Here is a 21,614-nt window from a genome sequence, read left to right on the forward strand (position 1 = left end):
TTCAAGATCTGCGTTTCACAGTCACTTATCTCTGCTTCCACTTATCTCTGTTCCTACTACCATTAATAATAACACACACTCACACACACATACGTGCTCCTTTTAAAATTTACCACTTTGACCACTTTGTGAAATAGGTATTGTAAATGTAAATGGCATTATCTTTTTTTATAAGATGAGAAAACTGTAGCACAAATAAACTAGCAAATGCTAAAGCCAGAATTTGAGCCTAGGTTTCCTGGATATGAGTCTTGTGTTCTGTCAACCGTGATATTCTACACTTCTACTCATATCTCTAACCTATTGCCTGGCAGGAATGAATCAATGCATGAATTAATGAACATTTATTATGTGTGCTATGCACTATGCAAAGTCCTAGCGAAAGGAAGCAGTCCTGCTTTCAAAGAGCTCAGACACTAATTCTCAAGCTTTTTTGGTTTCATGTACACCTTGATGGTACTGAACATATCTGACAATGTGATATCTGGTTCAAAAGAGGAAGCTTGGCACCCTAGCCCTCTCTTGCCTTCCTTATTATTCTCCTGATAACAGACAAAGTGGATCCAATCCAAACATCTGATCCCCAGGACAGTTTTAAATTGCCAAATCAGAATACCCTAGCCGTGTTCGGTTACCTTTTAAACCAATGCTACCCAGTCAACTCCTTTGCCAAGTTGGATGTGTAAGAGTTTTACACACATTCAGAGGTGGTAAGTGGTAGAGCAGAAGAGGGTTTGTCAGTAAATGGAATGCGACTTTTCAACCCTCATAGGGGGAGTGTAGTGTCATGCACGATATTTGGGACTTTGATATATCCTGGCAGTTTCTTTTGTAACCATTTCATAAACCTGATCTTTTCTTTTTTTGTGAGGCAATGGCGTGAAGTGACTTGCTCGGGGGTCACACAGCTAATAAGTGTCAAGTTTCTGAGGCCAGATTTGATTTGAACTCAGGTCTTCCTGAATCCAGGGCTGGTGCTCTATCCATTGAGCCATCTAGCTGCCCCTAAACCTGATCTTTCTTTCAGGGCCTGCTGCGTTACAGGCTAGTAGTATTGGTACCCCAATGTCATTCTTATTTCTGCCTGAGATCCCAGACAATATCTTGCATTGGTAAAATCTGCCACCTTCCCAAGAGTATGTCCTATTCTAGCTTTATCAACTTTATTCAGTTACGATGTATAAAGATGAAGGTGGGTGTGCCATAATGGAAAAGAGTACTGTGTTTAGAGTCAGAAGAAATGAATTTGAATCCCAGCCCTTCTATTTACTACTTTACTTACTTTAGGGTAAGTAATTTCATCTCAATGGATATTATTGGTTGAAAAGGTTTTTTTTCATCCAGGAATTGTCTATATAAATAAAATCACAGGTTCAGTCTGTGCTCTATATCAACAAACTTAAAACCTCGAAGTCATCTTTGACTCTATCCTTCACATCAAATGAATTACCAGATTCTGTAGATTCTACTTTCACAAAAGCTCTGCACTCCATTCCATCATTTCTCTTCACATTACCATCACACTTATTCAGGGTTTTATCATCTCTTGTTCGGTAAGTTGCAATAGTCTCTAACTGGTCTATCCACCTCCAGTCCATCTATCACCAAGCTTCCAGCTTGAATTTCTTTTTTTTTTTAATTTTTTATTAATTTCTTTTGATTTATCAGCAATCACTTCCATATGCTTTTGAGTTTAAATTTTTTTCCCCTTTCCTCCCCCTCCCAAGACGGCACACAATCTGATATAGGCTATACATTTACATTCCTATTAAACATATTTTCATATTAGTGAAGTTGTAAGTAAAAATTACTCACTAGTGTTTTGCTTTTGACCACCACCTCCCTCAGTCCCTCCCTCCCTTTGCCTTTGCTTCCCCTTTACCCTTACTGCTTCTTCCCTCCCTTCTATCCCCCCTCCCTTTTCTTTCCCCTTTTCCCTCCTACTGCCTATATGGCAAGTTAGATTTCTATACCTAACTGATTGTGTTATTCCCTTCTTGAGCCAAATCTGATGAGAGTAAGGTTCAAACATGCCCACCCCCCTCACTTCTTTCCCTCTGCTGTAATAGGATTTTGCGTCTTTTCCTGTAATGTAATTTACTCTTGTCTACCTCCTCCTTTCCCAGTACATTTTCCAGCTTGAATTTCTTAATGTATAAGTATGAATATGTGACTCCCTGTTTCCTTAGTTTCTATTAAGTTACCAAATCCTTAACCTGACATATAAAACACTACACAGTTTGTCTCCAACCTTACCTTTCTCAATTTATTTAACATTATTCCTTTTTACAGACTTTGCGTTCTAGCCAAATTAGATTCCTAGCTTTTCTCTTATTATCCTATTATCTCCCTTCTCTGTATATTTAATATAGGTAACCACCCATATTCCTATGGCTATAATTCATTGCCTCCTCATTCCACCTATTGAAATTATTCTCTCATGTATGACAGTAATAACCATAGCTAATATGCATATGCTTTAAGGTTTGCAAAGCATGTTACAACTATTATAACATTTTTCCCCTTACAATAATCTTGGGAGCTACATACTATTGTTATGTCCATTTACAAACATGGAAATGGAGGCAAACAGAGATGTTAAGTGACTTACCCAAGGTCAAACAGATAGTAAGTGTCTGAGACACTGATTTAAATTCAGTCTACCCGACCCTATATTGAGCACTTTACACACTGTGTACTTAGGTATCAGATCAGATATCATTTTTTCCACAGTCTTTCTGATTCTGCATCAAATTTTGCTAAAGCACGTTACCTAGATCTCTTCTTAGCTCTTATCATATTCTTATATATTTATATCTTGCTCTTCACATATACACCCAACAAATCATATGCTCATTGAGGTCACGAATTATACTGTTTTGCCTCTTTGTACCCCTACTAGCTAATATAGAACCTTACACCTAGTAACTACTCAATAAGCATTTACTAAATAAATGAATTAATTAATTAATAACACTCATTGGTTATTCTTAAATTTCCTTGTGGTACTTATTTACATGACAGTTTAGGAAATTTCTTATGCTGTTGCCTTGAATTGCTTAACTTTTAAAGTCCTTGAAGGCAGCTACCACATATTAATATTACTCTGAATCACCCTTGCAGCACCAAGTGCCTTGAACATGGAAATTGCTCAAGAAATACTTGTCGAATGAATTAATGTAGGAAGAAGAACATGTATATAAGCACAGACTAAGTTGTGGAAATGAGTAATAATAAGAGAGTTAGGAAGGAGAATTTATTCCAATGTTAACTTTGTTCCTGACTCACTAAGTGATCTATGGTAGCTCATTCATCACTTATATGCTTCACTTTCCTTGTATGCAAAAATCATGAGCATAATACCTGCCTCACATTGTGAAGATAAATGTGTTTTGAGCAAGCCAGAAGAGACATTTGTTGCTATCATTTTCATCACCACTGAGTACCAACAATGTCTTAGTACTGGGAGGAGCATAATCATTAATACCACCCTTCCTTGTAGGTTTAAAATACAAATTAGCCCAACAGATAATATAGAAACAAGATGAATGTTGTATCACTTTGCCCATCTGGTTATCAGAGGCACCCATCTGTTCTAGAAAAGCCCAGTAAGCTTCATTTACATGTTTGTAAACAGTTTGGCAAGTTCAAACACTTTAATAATCTGAGGGGAGAGGAATTAAAATATCAAGCACAGGGTTTTCCCTGGTATAGACTGGATGATAACAGGAAATAAAATCTGGGATAGTATTGGCAAGGCATTATCATTTCTTTCATATTATTTTTCTTGGAATTTGTCACAGTTTATGGATGAGTGACAAAAGGAGATAAGATTAATGTATCAATGGATTCAAGAAACTTAGATTTTAGCATTTCAGTGCTAAATTTAAATTACTTTATCTCCAGGTAAGCTGTATATGTAAAATGCTCACCAATTTATTCTTGCCTTTGATAGGAGGTAAACTATTAGAGGCTAAGACCAAAGAGGTTTCCTATATTAAACAGATTTGGTAGTCAGTCAATAGAATTTGAGTTTCTACTGTGATTAAAGAATTGAAATAGGCCCAGTAAGAAATTATTCTCTCCTTGCCATCAAGGAGATTCTTAAATATTTTCCAAAAATACATTTCTTTAATTAGTGAATAAAGCTGATGTCCTAATGGTCTTATAGATTTATGTGTTAAGTTCACTATTTTACATGTCTAAGACACTTTCAAGGTGTTCAAGATGTTCCTTTTTCATGTTCTTTTGTTATAATGGAACTGATATCCTACATCATCTTGTACTGAAGCTATTTTGTCCTTCTTACCTTCTCAGCAAGATTATAAGTTCCTTGTGTCTTTTGATTCTTTGCATCTCCCACAATGCAAATATGGTAACTTCTTTTCTTTTTGTAATGAATTAATTAATTAATATTTAGTTTTTAACATTCACTTCCACATGCTTTTTAGTTTTAAATTTTCTCTCCTTTCCTCTCCTCCTCCCTCCCCAAGACAGCATTTAATCTGATAAAGGCTCTACATTTACATTCTTATTAAACGTATTTTCACATTAGTCATGTTGTAAAGAAGAATTAGGACCAATAGGAGGAACCACAAGAAAGAAGAAATAAAACAAAACAGAAGAAAACAAAAAAAGAGCAAATAGTATGTTTGTATCTGCATTCAGACTCCATAGTTCTTTCTCTGGATGTGACAACATCTTCCATCATGAATCTTTTGTAATTGTCTTAGATTCTTTCATTGCTGAGAAGAGCTAAATCTATCAAAGTTAGTCATCACATAATATGGCTATTACTATGTACAATGTTTTTCTGGTTCTGCTCACTTCACTCAGCATCAGTCCATAGAAGTCTTTCCAGTTTTTCCTGACATCTGCATGCTCATCATTTCTTACAGGACAATAGTATTCCATTATATTCATATGCTACAACTTGTTCAGACATTCCACAATTGATGGGCATCCTCTGAATTTCCTGTTCTTGGCCACCAGAGAAAGAGCTGCTATATTTCTGTGCATGTGGGTCCTTTTCCCATTTCTATGATCTCTTTGGGATACAGATCTAGAAGTGGTATTGCTGGGTCAAAGGGTACACACAGTTTGAAAGCCCTTTGGTCATAGTTCCCAATTGCTCTCCAAAATGGTTGGATCAGTTCATAACTCCACCAACAATGCATTAGTGTTCCAATTTTCCTGCATCTTTTCCAACATTTTTCATTTTCCTGTCTTGTCATGCTAGCAATCTGATAGGTGTGATGTGGTACTTCAGAGTTGTTTTGATTTGAATTTCTCTAATCAATAATGATTTAGAGCATTTTTTCATATGACTACAGATAGTTTTATTTTCTTCATCTGAAAACTGCCTGTTCATAACCTTTGACCACTTATCAATTGGGGAATGACTTGTATTCTTAGAAATTAGACTTAGTTCTGTATTTATTTTAGAAATGAGGTCCTTATCAGAGACATTGTTTGTAAAAGTGGTTACCCAGCTTTCTAATTTCCTTCTAATCTTTATTGCACTGGCTTTGTGCAAAACTTTTCAATTTAATGTAATCAAAATTATACATTTTGCATTTTATAATGTTCTTTATTTCTTGTTTGGTCATAAATTCTTCCACTATCCATAAATCTGACAGGTAAACTATTCTTTGCTCTTCTAGTTTGATCATAGTATCAGCCATTGTATCTAAATCTTGTACCCATGTTGACTTTATTTTGGTATGTGGTGTAAAATGTTGGTCTATGCCTAGTTTCTGCCATACTACTTTCCAGTTTTCCCAGCAGTTTTTGTCAAATAGTGAGTTCTTATCCCAGAAGCTAGGGTCTTGGGGTTTATCAAACAGTAGATTACTATAGTCATTGACTACTGTGTCTTGTGTACTTAAACTATTCCACTGATACACCACTCTATTTCTTAGTCAGTACCAAACAGTTTTGATGATTTCTGCTTTATAATACAATTTAAGATCTGGTATGACTAGGCCACCTTCCCTAGCATTTCGTTTCATTAGTTCCCTTGATATACTGGACCTTTTGTTCTTCCAGATGAATCTTGTTATTATTTTTTCTAACTCTATAAGATAATTTTTGGTAGTTTGATTGCTATGACAATGAATAAATAAATTAATTTAGGAAGAATTGTCCTTGTTATTATATTTAGCTCAGCTTACCAATGAGCAACTGATGTTTTTCCAATTACTTAGATCTAACTTTATCTGTGTGAAAAGTAGTTTGTAATTGTGTACATATAGTTCCTGGGTTATGGTACCTTTTTCAAGGTAGACATTCGGTAATTATTTACTGAACAGAGAGATGAAAGAAAGGAAAAGTTTTATTATTTTAGAGGGAATATGGAACAATAAAGAATAATTGAATGTAATTGAAGGGTAAAGAAATAAAATAAGTAAAATATCAAATGCAATAGCTACTGGATACAACTGTCACCCACTGTTGATAATAATTTGCTTAGCATGAAAAAAGATATGAGCTGGAGGAAAGACATTGAGTGTGTTTGGAGATTTCATGGCCAATGGTTGTCATTTGATCCTTGTAGTAATTGGAGTCCATCTTATACTTCTGAAAAAGGGGCTATGTAATCAGAGTTGTATTTGGTCTGACACTTTCTATTTTTCTGTATGATGCAAACTGCAGGAGGCATGAAATTGGAGGTTGTTAAATGTCCTAAAATATTTGCAGAAACTTTTTTTTTTTAGCAAGAGCCAGAAATAAATGTGATCATCATCAATAGAAGAATGACTGAAGAAATTATGGTATATGATAGTAATGGACTATTAGTTGGTTCTAAGATAGCTAGTTCACATTTAGATGGCACTTTAACATTTGCAAAATACATTCATTATTTCATTTGATCCTCACAATAACCCTATAGGGTAGGTAATATTATTATTTTCATTTAACAGATGACATGACTGAAGCTGAGAAAGATTAAGTGATTTGTTAAGGTCACATAGCTAGTGAATGAAGCAGAATTTGAACTCAGATCTTCCTAACTCCAAACCCAACACTGTATCCACTGTTCCACTGGACTGCCTCATAAAATGATGAAAGAGACAGTTTCGGAGAAAACTAGAAAGATTTATATGAACTGGTTAAAAATGAAATGAGAAAAACCAGAGGAATGTTTTATACAATAACAATAATAATTTTTTAAAAATAATTTTAAAAGCAAATAAAAAGTGAAAAACTTTTTTAAAAATGACTGAAGAACTTTGATCAATTCTATGACTGATTCAAACCTTAGAAAATCGGTGATAAAGCATTCTACTCATCTTCTGACAGACAGGTGATGGACACAACATACATAATAAAACACAACTTTTTGGATATGGCAATTATGTGGACTTGTTTTACTTAACTACACTTGTTTATTAAAAGGACCTTGTTTTTTTTTTTTATTTGAGGTTGAACTAAGATTTAGGAATTGTATTGCTCCCAAAAAAGGAGAAAAGAAAGAAAAGTTCATTGAAACATTTTTTAAAGGAACAGAAGAGAACAGAAAAAAAAAAGTATAAAAAGAAACACAAACTAGCAAGATAGTTTTAAAAGTGACATACTATTGGCCAGCTAGGTGGCACAGTGGATAGAGCACTGGCCCTGGAGTCAGGAGGACCTCAGTTCAAATCCGGCCTCAAACACACACATAACAATCACTAGATGTGTGACTCTGGGCAAGTCATTTAACCCAGAATTGCCTTACCAAAAAAAAAAAAAAAAGAAAGAAAGAAAGTAACGTGCTGAATTTATTATATAGCTTTTTTTTAAAGGGCAAACAGTATGTAATAGGTACCTATAATTTCAGATATACTCTCTGTTCTACTTTGTATGTGGAAATGTTCACTATTATAGTTTAGAATCAGAAAAAAAAATGTTTCCTAGAGCACTGAGAAATTAAGTAATTTGCCTGTGGTCATGTATTTGTGGCAGAATTTGAATCCAGGGCTTTCTGTCTTTGAGATCAGCTTTCTATCCATTAAGCCATGTTATGCTTGTATTCTGTAATGTATATCATATTGATTTCCCTCACCAAATTATTGCATGTTTAGAGAATATTGGAAGACTACTTGGATGTTTCATTAGAACTCACATCTTCATTTGTTTTTTCTAGCCCAAAACACCTGAAATCACATTCTGGATATTCTATCCTGGGAAATAAACACTTAATAACAAAGTGACTGAAAATGTATGTCAACTTGGCTATGAAATTGTGACTACAAGGCAGCTAATAGACTAGGTAAATTGTAGCAATTCCTGAAATAAAGGTCCAAGTGACCTTGGAGGATGGGAGAAGTACTACTGAACTGGAGAAGGACAATTCTTGGGGGAAGCTAGGTGGTGCAGTGAATAGCACACCGGCCCTGGATTCAGGAGGACCTGAGTTCAAATCCAGCCTCAGACACATAACACTAGCTGTGTGACCTTGCACAAGTCACTTGACCCCATTACCTAGAAAAACAAAAAACAAAAAAAAAGAGAAGTACAATACTTCTTTTTTATAAATTAAAAATGGAAAGTATAGTCTGAAAACTATATAGCAGTAAACTTAATTTCTATGCTAACAAAATTATAGAATACCTTCACAGTTTTTAGAAAAGGCATTAATGAATATAAAGAGCCAACATTCAAAATAGCTACCTGAGTTGGTCAATTTCAAGATGGTTCCCAGAACATTTCCCCAAGGATATTGTTTCTTATAAGAATGAACAAGACATTTTCCCTTATTTTTTTTTAAATCGAAAACAAGTTCTGTGGAACCCAGAAACAACTGAATGATAGATTAGAATCTCAACACTGTAGATTAGGAGTTCTCTAGGTCACATAGTGTGGCATGGTCTTGGCAGTATCTGTAAAATTCATTATCTCCCAGTACACTAACCTATCTGTGCTAAGCTAAAGAAAGTAGAATAAAATCATCAGTGTCATGAGCATTTCTCCTATTGATTAATACACATTAGGCTTATTAAATTACACGGGAAGAAGTGTTAGCTAATGAGAGCCAATCTGAGTTACATGATTACTAAGATGCTTTCTATTTTTTCCTGTGTTCTATGCCCATGAATCATAACATCTTCTTTGTACAACTGCTGGCTATAGTGATTGAACCTCATTCCACATCATGATCACACTTAGAGGGTTTTTCTTGAATAGTTCCATTAACCAGATTACAGATGGCCAGCATTTGTATGCTTGCAAGAATGAGAATTGTCATTGTTCTTGGTGGTGGGAATGCATTTTTCTATTTTGTCTTTTGGATTTCACTAATAACATGGGGAAAAATCATTATGCAACTATGTGTGTGTGTGTGTGTGTGTGTGTGTATGTGTGTGTGTGTGTGTGTGTATATATATATATATAATATATATACATGCACATACACATGCACATGCATATACATACACACATACATACACATGCACATACACATATACATATACGTATATATCCTTTACTTTAATGGATCTCTGCTTTTGTTAGAGTAGGGAACTACTGCTGAGGAAATTCTTCCACTGCAGTTAGGCAGCTATACTATAATTCTCATCTTAAACAGTTGTCTGAGGCAGTGCAAAGTTAAGTGACTTATCCAGGGTTCTATATCTAGTATCTAGTGTGTGTCTGAGGCAGAACTTCTATTCTCTAAACCACATCGCCTTTATGGAGGTCTATACTTGTAAAACTACAACATAAATTTAAATGTCTTGAAGCAAAGTACTATCTTCAGAAGTGATAGTTTTCAATTTTACTCAACATAAAATTCGTGTTAATTTCTAGTGAAAAGAAAGAGGGGAAAAATAGGATTTCAATAAAGTCCATGCTTCTAAGGTGTTGGTGTCATCTAATGCCTGTTACCATGGTATGGATGTGGCATGCTTGAAAAGCCTGTGGATCCCAGCTGTCCTTAAGCATAAAAATTACCATTTGCTACTTACATACCCCATGCAATTTACTCTGGTCCTGGTATAATTTAAATTAAATTAAATCTCTGTTTCATAGATTTTCAGTTGGCTAATTGATTAATGCTTCTGGTCTAGTCTGGTACTCCTATTTTCTTCTTTCTCTATTAAATGTTGATTTCCCACTGAAATATGAACCCAAATAAATGTGATGAAATTTAATAAGGATAAATGTGAACTTCTACATTTTTTGTTTTAAAAAAAGGATTTTCTTAGTACAAGATGGAGGAGGGATAGCTAAGTTGTAACTCATCTAAAAAAATTAAGATGTCAGTCTTTCGCATGCTCAATATGATTCAATGGTGTGATATTATAACCAGAAAAGTTAATCTAATATTGGCTGCTAAAATCACTTTAGAGGAATGGTGTACAAGGAAAGTTACAGTCCAGCTATCCTGTGCCACTATCATATTCCATATGAAATATCACGTTCACTTCTAAGCACAATATTTTAAGAATGTCATTGACTGGCTTGGGAGCCTCCAGAGAAGGATAACCGCAGTCATGCTATATGAGAATCTTTTGAATTAACTGGGAATGAGGAGAAGAGATAACTCCAAAAAGAGAGATGAACATTATGACTGCATTCAAGTACTTGAAGGACTTTCACATGAAAGAGGCATTACATCTGTTCTACTTCTTCCCAGAGGACAGAATGAGTGGAAGCTGCAAAGGAACAAATTTAGATTTAATGTAAGGGGTGTGGGAACCTTCCTAATAATCACAACTACCCAAAAGTGGGCCATCTCAGATGGTAATGGATTCCACCTCATTGGAGGACATCCATCAAAGAAAGGCTGGATGACTATTTGTCAAGTAAACTATTGATGGGATTCTTGTTGAGGTATAAGTTAGACTAGCTAGCCAGTGGCTAGGACTGGTTGAATACTGTTATGTTCTTCCTTCTTCAATCTTTTTACTCACATTCCTCTTTTCTGTTTCAAGCTAACTTCCTGACAATTCTGTGACTCCAAGTCCTTTGTTCACTTCCTTGCTTACTAGCCAACAGTAATTGCCATGAAAGATCAAGGAATTGCACCAAGTTTACGAAGATATTGGATCATTTCTAAACAAAGTTATATATTTTATATACTTACATATATACAAATATATGTGTGTATGCATATAGATATATACATGTATGCGTATATATACATATATGTATGTATATGTATTTTAAAAGCACGTAACAATAACCTTTAAGTGTACATGAATGTCTATGTGTCCTTTAAGCCTCCAAATAAAACAAAATAAAAGTAAATATCAATAAATGAATTGGATATTTGCTCTTATCTTTGGTAACCATTGAGATAATAGGTCTGGCTCTCTCCTTGCCCTTCTCTTCCCTACTTTTTTTTTCTACTTTATAAATATTGCTATGGAATTTATATTTATTGAATAGTGTTTTATATTATTCATTCTCCATTTTAAAGATAGGTATAAGAGATTATTTCTTAGTGAAAAATAAGCTCCACTAAATTAAGTTAATTTTAGATTCAATTAATCCCCCTTACACACACACACACACACACACACACACACACACACAGAGGTCAGGTAGTTCTTAGTAACAACAACACATACCCCTCAAACCTACTCTCTTCTTCTTTTTCAAAAGCATTTCAATCTTTTATAGTCAAATTGTACTTGTGGAATCACTGCTGAAATGGTCTGATAGCAAGGAGATTATACTACCACAGTTAAATGCAAATAATTATTTTCATATTGAATTAAAGTGATATTTGTACCACTCAAATGATAAATCAAATAGCTTAAATATTTAAAAGCATTTTATATTAAATACATTTCTGTTTCCAAAGGCTCAAATCATGTAGAGGTTGGCTTTAGAGTTAGGTATGAGTCACTTGGATATTGGATACAATACCAGAAATTGAGAATGAGTCTCAAGCTTCTAAGGTAACCAATGCAAGATGTTCATTATCTATATACAACAAATTGAAATTCCATGTACATATCAGTCAGAATCACTACAAATTCAAATGACATAATCTATACCAAATAATCTCTTACTCAAAATATCACCACATTTAGTTTTAACATCCTATCACCAGAAACTAAGCTCCCTATTTAGAGAATGAAATCTAGGGATAACAGGAACAGAAACTAGGATAATCACTGTACCAAATATCTTTGTGTGATGTGGAAACTGGCTGAAAGTAGCCAGAATTACAATTCTGGCTACAGTCCAAATTAGGTAACCCTGTTCATGGGATAATGAAATCTCCCAGAGAAGAATTTTCAATGTGCTATGAAAGATCTGTAATCTCATGTAATATGTAATCTCATCTCCTAAAAGATTGCCTTTAGTGAATTACATGTCTTTTATTATGAAAGCAATTTGGTCACCAAGAAATCATATAAATCAGGAGAATCAGAAATTTTCTAATTAGATTTATGTTCAAAAGTAGAAGCATTCAGATGCAACTTATTTTTCAAGTGACAAATTCCCTTTATGGTCAAATGGGCTATTTCCTGGCAGCAAAAGCCTATCTATCTATCTGTTTATCTATCTATCTGTCTATCTACCTACACTACTTTTATTCTGATATATTTCAAGTTTAAACAGTTATCCTTTCCCGTTAATAACAATGGGAATTAACTATTTGTCCCATGCATTACAGTTTACAAAATGTAAATTCTATACATTAAGTTCCTCAAAACAACCAGGTGAATTAGGCAGAATTGGTACTAGTTTTCCCATTGTACAGATGGGTAAATAGGGAGAGTGGAGAGGTGACTTACCCAAAGGCACAAGAGTTCATAAGTTCCAGAGGCAGGGCTTGAATCCATGCATTTTGACTCTCACTCTTACGTACTTTGAATTATACCACACTGGTTTTATACATGTTGATAGTCACCTTTGTATTTCCTGGTTTATTTTCTCTATCTTTTCTCCTCCTCTTTTCTTCTTTCCCAAATTGAAGGCTTCTTCCATGCCCATCAATTAATACACAAGACATATATCCAACATCCAAGTTTTAGGGGGCAGGAGTTTTCTTCATAGTAAGATTTGGGCATGTTAGTGTGAATATGAAATCTAAATTGTGGAGGAATCCTGCTCCTGAAACACCTAATGCATTATCCCATAAGTCTGTTGTCACAAGTATGCTTGGTCCCTTCCTGAGCTATTGATTTGACCTATCTGAGTAACCATGAGGGTGAAGTTTTCTTTTGGGACCCTCAATACTCAGTGTATTTGTGATGTGCTCAAGGGAATCAGAGCTTAGACTTAGGCTGATTAAAACACTGATAACCAAAGATAAGTATTGACTCTTGAATCAGTACTTACTCAGATTTCTTTTTGAATCACAAGGTTCTGAGGCTTACTCATATCTGCTAATAGATGAAGCAACCCATGGAAGATACAGCAGCCACTGTACACAGTGTGCTAAGCCTACTCAAGAAAAGTATCCACAGTGAATATGGTGAATAGGAAACCAAACAAGTAAAGCTCTAACATGCCCCCCCCACATCCTTCACTTGAACCTACTATCTCTTCAAGTTATCATCTTACATCTCTTCTCTCTTTCATAGCCTCCAATCCTGTCCACTAACTACTCAATCCTTTGCAATCTGGAAAATTCACTCAACTGAAATTATTCTCTATGAAGTTATCAATGACCATTTAATTGACAAATCTAATACATTTGTTTTTATCCCCATCCTTCTTGACTTCTATATAGCATTTGACAGTGTTGACCATCCTCTTTCCTAGATACTCTTGTATCTTTGTTTTCATTACACTACTATCTTTTTAATCTTCCTACCTACCTATCCCTAACCACAGTGGTTTCATAGGAATTGTCATCTATAGCATTTCCTCTAACTGTGGTTCTACCCCAAGTATTATCCTTTCCCTTTCTTTCTTGTCTCTCTCCAATCTCTTAGTAAACTCATAAGCCTTCAGCTTCCAGGGATTCAGTTATAATTTCAACAAAGATGACTTCCACATCTAGGGCTCCAGCCTGAGATTCTCTTCTGAACTCCAGTTCTGTATCACCAAATGCTTATTAGATATTTTAAACTGGATTGACATAAGCATTTCAAACTCAAGATGTCAAAACAAAACCTCACACTTCAATCAACAAGCCTTTTGCCAGACTAACCTGAAGTCACTTGAAATTCCCAATTTCTGCCAAGTGCAGATCATCCTTCTAGCTACCTAATGCCTTAGAGTCATTCACAATTTTTCATTATCCCTAATCCAACATATCCAAGTACTTGCCAATTCTTACAAATTCTACTTACTAAACATCCTTCACATCTATATCATTCTCACCACTCCTAGCTTCATGAGATCATAGACCTATAGCTAAATGAAACTTCATGGATTATCTACTTTAAACTTTTGCTTTCATCTGGAGAACAAAAGGTCAAGAATATCAAGGAAATTAAGGAAAAGAAATGCTGGGGAAGGTGGCCTAGCCCTACCAGATCTAAAACTGTATTATAAAGTAGCAATCATCAAAACTGACACTGACTAAAAAATAGAGTGGTGGATAAGAGGAATATGTTAGGTACACAAGAAACAGTATTCTATGACTAGAGTAACCTACTGTTAGTTAAACCCAAAGACTCCAGCTTCTGGGATAAGAACTCACTATTTGACAAAAACTGCTGGGAATACTGGAAAACAGTATGGCCGAAACTAGGCATAGACCAACATTTTACATCATATACCAAGATAAGATCAAAATGGATACATGGTTTAGACATAAAGGGTGATATCACAAGCAAATTAGGAGAGCAAAGAATAGTTTGCCTGTCAGATTTATGGAGAATGGAAGAATTTATGACCAAACAAGAAATAGAGAACATTATGAAATGCAAAATGTATAATTTTGATTACATTAAATTGAAAAGTTTTTGCACAAAACCAATGCAACAAAGATTAGAAGGAAATTAGAAAGCTGGGAAATAATTTTTACAACTAGTGTCTCTGATAAGGTTCTCATTTCTAAAATAAATAGAGAAGTCAAGTTTATAAGAGTACAAGTCATTCCCCAATTGGTAAGTGGTCAAAGGATACGAGCAGTCAGTTTTTGGATGAAGAAATTGAAGCTATTTATAGTTATATGAAAAAGGCTCTAAATCACATTGGTTAGAGAAATGCAAATCAAAACAACTCTGAGGTAGCACCGCACACCCATCAGATTGGTTAATATGACAAAAACAGGAAAATTATAAATGTTGGAGAAGATATGGGAAAATTGGAACACTAATGCATTGTTGGTGGAGTTGTAAACTGATCCAATCATTCTGGAGAGCAATTAAGAACTATGCCCAAAGGGCTATAAAAATGTGCAGATCCTTTGACCCAGCAATACCACTTCTAGGGATATATCACAAAGAGATCATAGAAGTGGGAACAGGACCCACATGCACAAAAATATTTATAGTAACTCTTTCTGTGGTGGCCAAGAATAGGAAATTGAGAGGATTCCCAATTGGGGAATGGCTGAACGAGTTGTGGTATAAGAATTCAATGGAATACTATTGTGCCATAAGAAATGATAAACAGGCAGACTTCAGAAAAACCTGAAAAGATTTATATGAACTGATGCTGAGTGAAGTGAGTAGAAGCAGGAGAACATTATATACGGTAACAGCCACATTGTGCGATGAGTGACTTCGATAGACTTAGCTCTTCTCAGCAATGCAAGGATCTAAGACAGCTCCAAAAGACTCACAATGGAAAATGCTATCAACATCCCGAGGAAGAATTATTTGCTCTCTTTTTGTTGTTGTTGTTGGTGTTTTGTTTCTTCTTTCTTGTGGTTCCCGCATCGATTCTAATATTTCTTTACAACATGACTAATTTGAAAATACGTATAATATGAATGTATATGTAGAGCCTATATCAGATTGTACACCATCTTGGGGAGGAGGGAGTGGAAAGAGGGAGGGAGAGAAAATTTAAAATTCAAAAGCTTATGGAAGTGAATGTTGAAAACTAAAATAAATAAATATCTTTTTAAAAAAGGGGAAAACAATCTTGTTCCTTATAAACGATGACTTGTTGGGATGGGGATGGAAGAATATATTCAAAAATGAATATTTTTGAAAAAAAAACCAAAGAATATCAGCAAAATTACTCAAATACTCAAATTTATCTCTGATCTTATATTAGAAGTTCTCTCTAACAATTAAAACTGCAACCCATGTATGCCTGCCTATCCTGCAACACACTCGTCCATATCCTATAAGAAGCTTGTCTGAATTAACTCATGAAACAATAAAAACTTTAAAAACAAAGCAGAACAAAGAGTAAGAAGCAGAGTCATGGGAATTTAAAGGATTTTATCTCAACTCTAATATATCCATTTTGTATGACCCTGATTAAGTTACCTCAACTCTGTGAGTCTTCATTTCTTTATTTATAAAAATGGACATAATAATACACAGAGAACACTCATAAGATTCAATTCAATTACATTTATTTCATTTTAATTTAATTCAAGCATGTTCCAAGCACTGTGCTACATGAGAGATGACAAAGTGAAATGGACCCTGCCCTCAAGAAGCTTGCTTTCTCTAGGGTTAAAACACAGGCATAGAAAATTAAATGAACTATATAGAGAGTAATTTCCAGGAAGAGGACACTAACATCTGGAATGATCAAGAAAGGCTTCCTGTAGATGGTGGCACTTAAGCCGATCTTTGAAGGAAGCTGTGGATTCTATGAGGCTAAGGTAGGTGAGAAGGAAGTGCATTCAGACATGACCAAATGGACAAGATGATTGGAGAAATTAGTTTGTGTTCTTAAAACTTTATACAGGGTAATCCAAAGTCTTGGTGTGTTTTTAAGCTATTCAGAGTTTTGGATACCCTGTATAAATGTAAGCTGCTCTAACTTAGAAGCACCAGCAAGTTTGAATATCGTGGATGTGGCCTCTGAGATTTCCCAAGTCATCTGTGTGATGAAATAAAGTCTCTACACAAACCTCAAGGTATCTTCCAAAGGAACACTCTAATGGCCCAAATCCAAACTATGTTCCACAAATCAGTAATTTGTAGATTAAATTAAAACAAAGGAATGAAGAATCAATTTTACTACCCTTAACTCATCCCTTCCTCAGAAAGAAATGAAAGAGTGAAAAAGTCCCTAGGACTTCCTATAAGCACTTCTCCACACCAAGATTCCAAATGTCTAAAATACCTAAACCATGAATTTCAAATGTCGAAAATCAGGTGATATTTCTTTTTTCTAGACTGAGAATCTATGGTGTGAAGTATAAAATGCAAAGGGCTAGATGGAAGTGTGTTCACCCCAGAAAGGGGAAGGGTACAGCACCCAGGAATGAAACCCTAATGTTTCATTAGCTGACAAAGGACAAATGAATAGAATATATGACTGATTACACTGAATGCCCAAAGCTTGTCAACTAGATCCGAAAATGATGCTATTCGTGCTTCCCTGGAGATGAGTTGTCAATGCTTTAAAATGAACAGCTAGAGACTGCACATAATGGGGCTTTAATACATATTCCACTTCTGTGTACATCACTCCCTCAGCTCTAGTAAGCAATAGCCACATGATGGAATACTCATTTCCTTAAAACATTGACCTGGAGGTATCATGATGCTATAGGAAGTTTATCACTTAAAGCATAAAGTGTTTTGTAACTGAACCGCAGAAGGAAGCAATAAACACATTGTCAAGAACACCTACTGACAAATCTCATTCTATTCAGATTCCTCCCAAGGTTAGATTTTAAAGTCCAGACCAGAATAACAGGAAAATTTACATCCCTGGTACTTCTCGAAGAGCATTACTCTTAAAAGGAAAAGAAAGCATGATGCTATACATTCCAGAGAGAGAAGAGAATGTAAGGCTAGATAGAGGGAAAAATTGGAAGCAAAGTATGACCTGCAGAGGTGATTTTTTTTTCCCCTGTGTCCCTCCCAGCACACTGGATATAGATATTCTGGGTTAGCCTCAATAAAAATAAATTGTCCGCACAACTGTCAAAACCTCATCATCCTCTCAAGCAGAGATATCAAACACCAGTTACCCACAACATTCCTGAGTGCAGTCAGGATCAGATTAAAAGTAATCAGGAAATATTTAACAAAATAAATAAAAATTCATTTAAAAAAACTAACATTTTAATATTCTGAGGTACTGACATGTAAAAATATTACAAAATTAAAATAGACTGTAATAGGTCAATATTTATAATTGCAACACAAGTTTATCAAGTTGATTTTCCCCAAAATTGATTTTATTATTTACCCAAATTTATTTAACAGAATATTGACAAATAAACACTAATGATTGCTTCATTGATAATGGAAAAAAAGAAACTGTTTAGGGGAACTAAGACACTTTCCTATGTGTTTTTCCTCCCAGCAATGATCTTGAACATTCAAACTAAAAACTTAAGTGATAATAATGGATATAGAGATAATAGATAATGTTAGTATGTAGTTTTCTAAGTCAATATACAATCTGGAAGGCTCCTTAGGTATAGTTTATTGGTCCCACTTCCATTTGAGCTTGATACCAATCCTCTAAAGGATAATATTAATCCTTTATTGTAGGTGTTTTTTAAATAAAACCTCTGGAAGCTGCCTCACTTCCTGTATTTGTTCAAATGCCTTTAGATACACTCCTTTAACAAGTGATGCCTCAGAATTACAAAGTTAGTTTGCTAATGATACCATGTTGGTTGTGATATGGCCTCTATGTATGACATTGCTTCCTTGTCAGCAAGAGAACAAGTTTACAGGGAAGTTTGAAATTATCTGTCTGATTTTTTTGCAGAAAAAACATATTATAAATATATAATAAATACTGTCTTCAAAAATTTTTAAGAACATATAACAATAAAATGGTGACTAAGTAATGCTATAGCTATATACACAAAGAGAATTGAGACAATTTAATTACCAAATCATCATTTTGAACAGGATAGAAAATTGATGACAAAGTTGTTGGGGTTTTTTTTTCCATGTTCAAAATTAAGAGAGAAAAGATATTTGAAGTTCACTAAATTTAACCACCTCATTTTGCCCATGAAAACGCTGAAGCCCAAGAGAAGCAACTCTAACATGGAGGTTATAGATGTGCCAGGATTTGAAGTCATATCTTAGGACTTCAATTCCAATAGGAATTGTCTCCAATATCCTAACCTTCCCAGTATTTTATGGAGATGCATCCTAGTGTTCCTGTATTTATCAAAGACTCAATTAGCAGCAATTGCTGTTAGCATTTCTACACAATACTAAAGGTTCATTTCAAAGTAGTTGGAGATGTCCTACACATCGACACAGCAATTAGTTGCCCACATCCTACCAAATACTCCTGCCCCCTCCCAAAATAATCAAAACCAACAAATATATCAAGCAATAAACAAACAAATCATCTTTCTCTTTTGGACCAAAAATGTGACCTGAAATTTCTTCCAACCAATTTACACCACTGGATTAAGATACTGTATCTAGATAATCCATGTTAAAATGCAAATACCTAGGAAAAGAAATAAAATAAACTTTTCGGGATGATTATAAAATACATTACTAAAAACTTGTATGCAGTCTATAATAGACATTACTTTTAACTCTACAATTATGTATGTGAGTGTGTGTGTGTGTGTGTTTTCTTTTAGAGATATTTCCTTTTAGGAGTATGGTCTGTATTTGTGAGTACCCTCTCTCTGTATCAATTCAGTACATGGATTATTTGGTCATTTTAATGTTTATTACCTAACACGAAAGTAAGCCCCTGGGGTAATAGTCCATAGGATATGAATTCAATGAAATTTGAGAAAGGTCAGAAAAGATGTTTCTAAGGAAGATGTGCTGTGAGAGTCCATTGACAAACAAGGAAAACTTCAAGTTATGATGCACCTAGGTAAAGGAGAGGGTGCTGGAAAGCACAGAGTGAGAAAGCATAACATAAGAAGAGCCTTTTTCTTTTCAATTTTGCTTAGAACCAAGTTGACTGTTCTGTAATGTGTGTTCAGCACAAGTATTTCTTTTATTTTCAGTGAATGCTGAAATATAATCTTGTTCTCTGTTGTAATGTATCCAGCTGGGCCATTTCTAGCTGTTCTGATCTATATCTTATAACGGACCTAGATGACTCTGGAGGAGAAAGTGAGGCTGGTGGCTTTACAGAGCCCTCTCTCATTTAAATCCAATTCACTTGCAAGTCTGATGTCATGGTCCTCTTCAAGAATGAAGGACAAATAAACAATAACAATAACTCATCTAACAAACCATCTACTGGCTTTTAAAGGCCAGAAACTTTGAAATAGATTCTTAATGTCTCTTTAATCCTAGTACATAGCTGTCTGATTCTAATAATCTACCATAGGAAGTGTAGAATGAATATTCAACTTTGGGCTATCTTTATTTATGCAGATAAGGAATAACATGGCATTTTAAATCCATTATAGTTAATGTGAAAAACATGTGATTCTCTACTACCCTCTCCTCCCAAAATAAGGTGAACTCATTGAGTACAGAGACTGTTTCATTTTTGGTTTAATATTTCCAGCATTTAGCACAGTTCCTGGAGGGTGGTAGGTGCTATAACCTCTATTTGACATTCCAACACCTTCATAAACTTACTTCCTCCTACCTTTCCAGCCTTTCTTCACCTCACTTACTCCCATATACTACATGATGCAGTGATACTGCATCTCCTTGCTATTCCTTGAACAAGATAGTTCATCAACAGACTCCAATAATTTTCACCTCCTGTTCCTCATGACTAGAATTTTCCTCATCTCTGCTTCTTACCGTTGCCACTTCTTTCAAGTCTCAGCTAAAATCTCACATTTTATAAGAGACTTTTCCCATCCCCCTTAACACTAATGCCATCATTCTGTCATTCTGTTGATTATCTCCATTTTATTATATATGTGTGTATATATATATAAAATTTGTTTTATTATATACTAACATATAATATATTATATGCACATATATATACATATATGTACACATATACATATATAATCTTGTAATACATAATATGTAAATGCTTGCTATCTCCCCCATTAGACAGTGGGCTTCTTAAGAATAAGGTTTACATTTTGCCTTTCTTTGCATCCCCAGTGTTAAGCATGGTACCTTATGCATAGCAGTTGCTTAATAACTTACTGACAGACTAATAAATGTTTGCTGAAGAATATAACCAATATTTCTACAAATATTTCTGAAGTTTCCTTCTAGGTGTTAGGGTTCTTAACCTCGTGTGTGTTTGCATTCAAGTGTTTTTGAAGCCTTTAGCCTCTGATGAAGGCCATGGATCCTTTTCAGAGTAATGTTTTAAATTCGTAAAATAAGATTGCAAAGAAAACCAATTATAATGAAATAGAAACAACAAGTAACAAGTAACCAAACAAAACACATAAAAAAGCTCATAGTCCTCAGGTCAAGACCTGCTAGTATATGCTGCTTCTGTCTTTCTCCTTCTTCATTCTCTTCTCTCTTCTTCTCTTCTCCCTCCTTTTCTTTTTACCTCCTCTACTTCTCTCCCTTTCAAAAAATCATTTGGGCTACTGTAAAATTTAGTCCTGATCCTGACAGCAGAAGATTTGAGATATGATGAGTAATAGATTCTTCATGGAGAAAAGCACTTTTAACACCTACTTGGTTTAAAGTGTTGTT

Source organism: Phascolarctos cinereus, unplaced genomic scaffold (assembly GCF_003287225.1).
Source record: "Phascolarctos cinereus isolate Bilbo 61053 unplaced genomic scaffold, phaCin_HiC Scaffold_726;HRSCAF=1367, whole genome shotgun sequence".
Lineage (NCBI taxonomy): Eukaryota > Metazoa > Chordata > Mammalia > Diprotodontia > Phascolarctidae > Phascolarctos > Phascolarctos cinereus.